Source organism: Osmia lignaria, unplaced genomic scaffold (assembly GCF_051020975.1).
Source record: "Osmia lignaria lignaria isolate PbOS001 unplaced genomic scaffold, iyOsmLign1 scaffold0044, whole genome shotgun sequence".
NCBI classification, from domain to species: domain Eukaryota; kingdom Metazoa; phylum Arthropoda; class Insecta; order Hymenoptera; family Megachilidae; genus Osmia; species Osmia lignaria.
This window is the reverse complement of record NW_027478185.1, coordinates 135,001-142,500: the sequence shown is the minus strand read 5'-3', so window position 1 is coordinate 142,500 and position 7,500 is coordinate 135,001.

Here is a 7,500-nt window from a genome sequence, read left to right as displayed (position 1 = left end):
TTGAAATATTTCGGAGCGCACCTAAAGTTCGTTATTTTGGCTAAACGGAGCGAAAATCTGCATTTATACCATCACGGACGCTAGTTTAATAGCGTTTAACGATCGATCCACGGTACAGAATGCAAAAATATGATTGTTAAAATTTTCGACTAATCGGTTCTAAGAGGCGAAGCAATACGCCGCTGGGACTTTGAAATATTTCGGAGCGCACCTAAAGTTCGTTATTTTGGCTAAACGGAGCGAAAATCTGCATTTATACCATCACGGACGTTAGTTTAATAGCGTTTAACGATCGATCCACGGTACAGAATGCAAAAATATGATTGTTAAAATTTTCGACTAATCGGTTCTAAGAGGCGAAGCAATACGCCGCTGGGACTTTGAAATATTTCGGAGCGCACCTAAAGTTCGTTATTTTGGCTAAACGGAGCGAAAATCTGCATTTATACCATCACGGACGTTAGTTTAAGGCGTTTAACTATGGATCCACGGTACAGAATGCAAAAATATGATTGTTAAAATTTTCGACTAATCGGTTCTAAGAGGCGAAGCAATACGCCGCTGGGACTTTGAAATATTTCGGAGCGCACCTAAAGTTCGTTATTTTGGCTAAACGGAGCGAAAATCTGCATTTATACCATCACGGACGTTAGTTTAATAGCGTTTAACGATCGATCCACGGTACAGAATGCAAAAATATGATTGTTAAAATTTTCGACTAATCGGTTCTAAGAGGCGAAGCAATACGCCGCTGGGACTTTGAAATATTTCGGAGCGCACCTAAAGTTCGTTATTTTGGCTAAACGGAGCGAAAATCTGCATTTATACCATCACGAACGTTAGTTTAATAGCGTTTAACGATCGATCCACGGTACAGAATGCAAAAATATGATTGTTAAAATTTTCGACTAATCGGTTCTAAGAGGCGAAGCAATACGCCGCTGGGACTTTGAAATATTTCGGAGCGCACCTAAAGTTCGTTATTTTGGCTAAACGGAGCGAAAATCTGCATTTATACCATCACGGACGTTAGTTTAATAGCGTTTAACGATGGATCCACGGTACAGAATGCAAAAATATGATTGTTAAAATTTTCGACTAATCGGTTCTAAGAGGCGAAGCAATACGCCGCTGGGACTTTGAAATATTTCGGAGCGCACCTAAAGTTCGTTATTTTGGCTAAACGGAGCGAAAATCTGCATTTATACCATCACGGACGCTAGTTTAATAGCGTTTAACGATCGATCCACGGTACAGAATGCAAAAATATGATTGTTAAAATTTTCGACTAATCGGTTCTAAGAGGCGAAGCAATACGCCGCTGGGACTTTGAAATATTTCGGAGCGCACCTAAAGTTCGTTATTTTGGCTAAACGGAGCGAAAATCTGCATTTATACCATCACGGACGCTAGTTTAATAGCGTTTAACGATCGATCCACGGTACAGAATGCAAAAATATGATTGTTAAAATTTTCGACTAATCGGTTCTAAGAGGCGAAGCAATACGCCGCTGGGACTTTGAAAGATTTCGGAGCGCACCTAAAGTTCGTTATTTTGGCTAAACGGAGCGAAAATCTGCATTTATACCATCACGGACGTTAGTTTAATAGCGTTTAACGATCGATCCACGGTACAGAATGCAAAAATATGATTGTTAAAATTTTCGACTAATCGGTTCTAAGAGGCGAAGCAATACGCCGCTGGGACTTTGAAATATTTCGGAGCGCACCTAAAGTTCGTTATTTTGGCTAAACGGAGCGAAAATCTGCATTTATACCATCACGGACGTTAGTTTAAGGCGTTTAACTATGGATCCACGGTACAGAATGCAAAAATATGATTGTTAAAATTTTCGACTAATCGGTTCTAAGAGGCGAAGCAATACGCCGCTGGGACTTTGAAATATTTCGGAGCGCACCTAAAGTTCGTTATTTTGGCTAAACGGAGCGAAAATCTGCATTTATACCATCACGGACGTTAGTTTAATAGCGTTTAACGATCGATCCACGGTACAGAATGCAAAAATATGATTGTTAAAATTTTCGACTAATCGGTTCTAAGAGGCGAAGCAATACGCCGCTGGGACTTTGAAATATTTCGGAGCGCACCTAAAGTTCGTTATTTTGGCTAAACGGAGCGAAAATCTGCATTTATACCATCACGAACGTTAGTTTAATAGCGTTTAACGATCGATCCACGGTACAGAATGCAAAAATATGATTGTTAAAATTTTCGACTAATCGGTTCTAAGAGGCGAAGCAATACGCCGCTGGGACTTTGAAATATTTCGGAGCGCACCTAAAGTTCGTTATTTTGGCTAAACGGAGCGAAAATCTGCATTTATACCATCACGGACGTTAGTTTAATAGCGTTTAACGATGGATCCACGGTACAGAATGCAAAAATATGATTGTTAAAATTTTCGACTAATCGGTTCTAAGAGGCGAAGCAATACGCCGCTGGGACTTTGAAATATTTCGGAGCGCACCTAAAGTTCGTTATTTTGGCTAAACGGAGCGAAAATCTGCATTTATACCATCACGGACGCTAGTTTAATAGCGTTTAACGATCGATCCACGGTACAGAATGCAAAAATATGATTGTTAAAATTTTCGACTAATCGGTTCTAAGAGGCGAAGCAATACGCCGCTGGGACTTTGAAATATTTCGGAGCGCACCTAAAGTTCGTTATTTTGGCTAAACGGAGCGAAAATCTGCATTTATACCATCACGGACGTTAGTTTAATAGCGTTTAACGATGGATCCACGGTACAGAATGCAAAAATATGATTGTTAAAATTTTCGACTAATCGGTTCTAAGAGGCGAAGCAATACGCCGCTGGGACTTTGAAATATTTCGGAGCGCACCTAAAGTTCGTTATTTTGGCTAAACGGAGCGAAAATCTGCATTTATACCATCACGGACGTTAGTTTAATAGCGTTTAACTATGGATCCACGGTACAGAATGCAAAAATATGATTGTTAAAATTTTCGACTAATCGGTTCTAAGAGGCGAAGCAATACGCCGCTGGGACTTTGAAATATTTCGGAGCGCACCTAAAGTTCGTTATTTTGGCTAAACGGAGCGAAAATCTGCATTTATACCATCACGGACGTTAGTTTAATAGCGTTTAACGATCGATCCACGGTACAGAATGCAAAAATATGATTGTTAAAATTTTCGACTAATCGGTTCTAAGAGGCGAAGCAATACGCCGCTGGGACTTTGAAATATTTCGGAGCGCACCTAAAGTTCGTTATTTTGGCTAAACGGAGCGAAAATCTGCATTTATACCATCACGGACGTTAGTTTAATAGCGTTTAACGATCGATCCACGGTACAGAATGCAAAAATATGATTGTTAAAATTTTCGACTAATCGGTTCTAAGAGGCGAAGCAATACGCCGCTGGGACTTTGAAATATTTCGGAGCGCACCTAAAGTTCGTTATTTTGGCTAAACGGAGCGAAAATCTGCATTTATACCATCACGGACGTTAGTTTAATAGCGTTTAACGATGGATCCACGGTACAGAATGCAAAAATATGATTGTTAAAATTTTCGACTAATCGGTTCTAAGAGGCGAAGCAATACGCCGCTGGGACTTTGAAATATTTCGGAGCGCACCTAAAGTTCGTTATTTTGGCTAAACGGAGCGAAAATCTGCATTTATACCATCACGGACGCTAGTTTAATAGCGTTTAACGATCGATCCACGGTACAGAATGCAAAAATATGATTGTTAAAATTTTCGACTAATCGGTTCTAAGAGGCGAAGCAATACGCCGCTGGGACTTTGAAATATTTCGGAGCGCACCTATAGTTCGTTATTTTGGCTAAACGGAGCGAAAATCTGCATTTATACCATCACGGACGTTAGTTTAATAGCGTTTAACGATCGATCCACGGTACAGAATGCAAAAATATGATTGTTAAAATTTTCGACTAATCGGTTCTAAGAGGCGAAGCAATACGCCGCTGGGACTTTGAAATATTTCGGAGCGCACCTAAAGTTCGTTATTTTGGCTAAACGGAGCGAAAATCTGCATTTATACCATCACGGACGTTAGTTTAATAGCGTTTAACTATGGATCCACGGTACAGAATGCAAAAATATGATTGTTAAAATTTTCGACTAATCGGTTCTAAGAGGCGAAGCAATACGCCGCTGGGACTTTGAAATATTTCGGAGCGCACCTAAAGTTCGTTATTTTGGCTAAACGGAGCGAAAATCTGCATTTATACCATCACGGACGTTAGTTTAATAGCGTTTAACGATCGATCCACGGTACAGAATGCAAAAATATGATTGTTAAAATTTTCGACTAATCGGTTCTAAGAGGCGAAGCAATACGCCGCTGGGACTTTGAAATATTTCGGAGCGCACCTAAAGTTCGTTATTTTGGCTAAACGGAGCGAAAATCTGCATTTATACCATCACGGACGTTAGTTTAATAGCGTTTAACGATCGATCCACGGTACAGAATGCAAAAATATGATTGTTAAAATTTTCGACTAATCGGTTCTAAGAGGCGAAGCAATACGCCGCTGGGACTTTGAAATATTTCGGAGCGCACCTAAAGTTCGTTATTTTGGCTAAACGGAGCGAAAATCTGCATTTATACCATCACGGACGTTAGTTTAATAGCGTTTAACGATGGATCCACGGTACAGAATGCAAAAATATGATTGTTAAAATTTTCGACTAATCGGTTCTAAGAGGCGAAGCAATACGCCGCTGGGACTTTGAAATATTTCGGAGCGCACCTAAAGTTCGTTATTTTGGCTAAACGGAGCGAAAATCTGCATTTATACCATCACGGACGCTAGTTTAATAGCGTTTAACGATCGATCCACGGTACAGAATGCAAAAATATGATTGTTAAAATTTTCGACTAATCGGTTCTAAGAGGCGAAGCAATACGCCGCTGGGACTTTGAAATATTTCGGAGCGCACCTATAGTTCGTTATTTTGGCTAAACGGAGCGAAAATCTGCATTTATACCATCACGGACGTTAGTTTAATAGCGTTTAACGATCGATCCACGGTACAGAATGCAAAAATATGATTGTTAAAATTTTCGACTAATCGGTTCTAAGAGGCGAAGCAATACGCCGCTGGGACTTTGAAATATTTCGGAGCGCACCTAAAGTTCGTTATTTTGGCTAAACGGAGCGAAAATCTGCATTTATACCATCACGGACGTTAGTTTAATAGCGTTTAACGATCGATCCACGGTACAGAATGCAAAAATATGATTGTTAAAATTTTCGACTAATCGGTTCTAAGAGGCGAAGCAATACGCCGCTGGGACTTTGAAATATTTCGGAGCGCACCTAAAGTTCGTTATTTTGGCTAAACGGAGCGAAAATCTGCATTTATACCATCACGGACGTTAGTTTAATAGCGTTTAACGATCGATCCACGGTACAGAATGCAAAAATATGATTGTTAAAATTTTCGACTAATCGGTTCTAAGAGGCGAAGCAATACGCCGCTGGGACTTTGAAATATTTCGGAGCGCACCTAAAGTTCGTTATTTTGGCTAAACGGAGCGAAAATCTGCATTTATACCATCACGGACGTTAGTTTAATAGCGTTTAACGATGGATCCACGGTACAGAATGCAAAAATATGATTGTTAAAATTTTCGACTAATCGGTTCTAAGAGGCGAAGCAATACGCCGCTGGGACTTTGAAATATTTCGGAGCGCACCTAAAGTTCGTTATTTTGGCTAAACGGAGCGAAAATCTGCATTTATACCATCACGGACGCTAGTTTAATAGCGTTTAACGATCGATCCACGGTACAGAATGCAAAAATATGATTGTTAAAATTTTCGACTAATCGGTTCTAAGAGGCGAAGCAATACGCCGCTGGGACTTTGAAATATTTCGGAGCGCACCTATAGTTCGTTATTTTGGCTAAACGGAGCGAAAATCTGCATTTATACCATCACGGACGTTAGTTTAATAGCGTTTAACGATCGATCCACGGTACAGAATGCAAAAATATGATTGTTAAAATTTTCGACTAATCGGTTCTAAGAGGCGAAGCAATACGCCGCTGGGACTTTGAAATATTTCGGAGCGCACCTAAAGTTCGTTATTTTGGCTAAACGGAGCGAAAATCTGCATTTATACCATCACGGACGTTAGTTTAATAGCGTTTAACGATCGATCCACGGTACAGAATGCAAAAATATGATTGTTAAAATTTTCGACTAATCGGTTCTAAGAGGCGAAGCAATACGCCGCTGGGACTTTGAAATATTTCGGAGCGCACCTAAAGTTCGTTATTTTGGCTAAACGGAGCGAAAATCTGCATTTATACCATCACGGACGTTAGTTTAATAGCGTTTAACGATCGATCCACGGTACAGAATGCAAAAATATGATTGTTAAAATTTTCGACTAATCGGTTCTAAGAGGCGAAGCAATACGCCGCTGGGACTTTGAAATATTTCGGAGCGCACCTAAAGTTCGTTATTTTGGCTAAACGGAGCGAAAATCTGCATTTATACCATCACGGACGTTAGTTTAATAGCGTTTAACGATGGATCCACGGTACAGAATGCAAAAATATGATTGTTAAAATTTTCGACTAATCGGTTCTAAGAGGCGAAGCAATACGCCGCTGGGACTTTGAAATATTTCGGAGCGCACCTAAAGTTCGTTATTTTGGCTAAACGGAGCGAAAATCTGCATTTATACCATCACGGACGCTAGTTTAATAGCGTTTAACGATCGATCCACGGTACAGAATGCAAAAATATGATTGTTAAAATTTTCGACTAATCGGTTCTAAGAGGCGAAGCAATACGCCGCTGGGACTTTGAAATATTTCGGAGCGCACCTATAGTTCGTTATTTTGGCTAAACGGAGCGAAAATCTGCATTTATACCATCACGGACGTTAGTTTAATAGCGTTTAACGATGGATCCACGGTACAGAATGCAAAAATATGATTGTTAAAATTTTCGACTTATCGGTTCTGGATCACTGAAAAATCAAAAAAAATTATTAATTTTGATTAATTAAATTACATATGTAGTTTTATATTGTTATAGTCTCGTATTTGTTAATGTTTTGTCGTAAGAAAATGCAAAAATATCGTTTTAATGTTTTCGTCTCATCGGTTCTGGATCGCTGAAAAATCAAAAAAAAATATTAATTTTGATTAATTAAATTACAAATGGAGTTTTATATTGCTATAGTCGCTTATTTGTTAATGTTTTACCGTAAGAAAATGCAAAAATATCGTTTTAATATTTTCATCTCATCGGTTCTGGGCGGTTTTAAAATTTTTTAAAATATTAATTAAACCCATGATTTACATGAGAATGTGAATTTATTATGTCCTGCATGTTAATTTATTAATTTTCATGTATAGAACGTTATAAAATGAAAGGATATGTTCGACGATATTTTCAGTCTAAGTTTTACCGTGCCGGCGGGATGGTACGCTCTCACGGCGGTTTGCACAGGCATACGCCT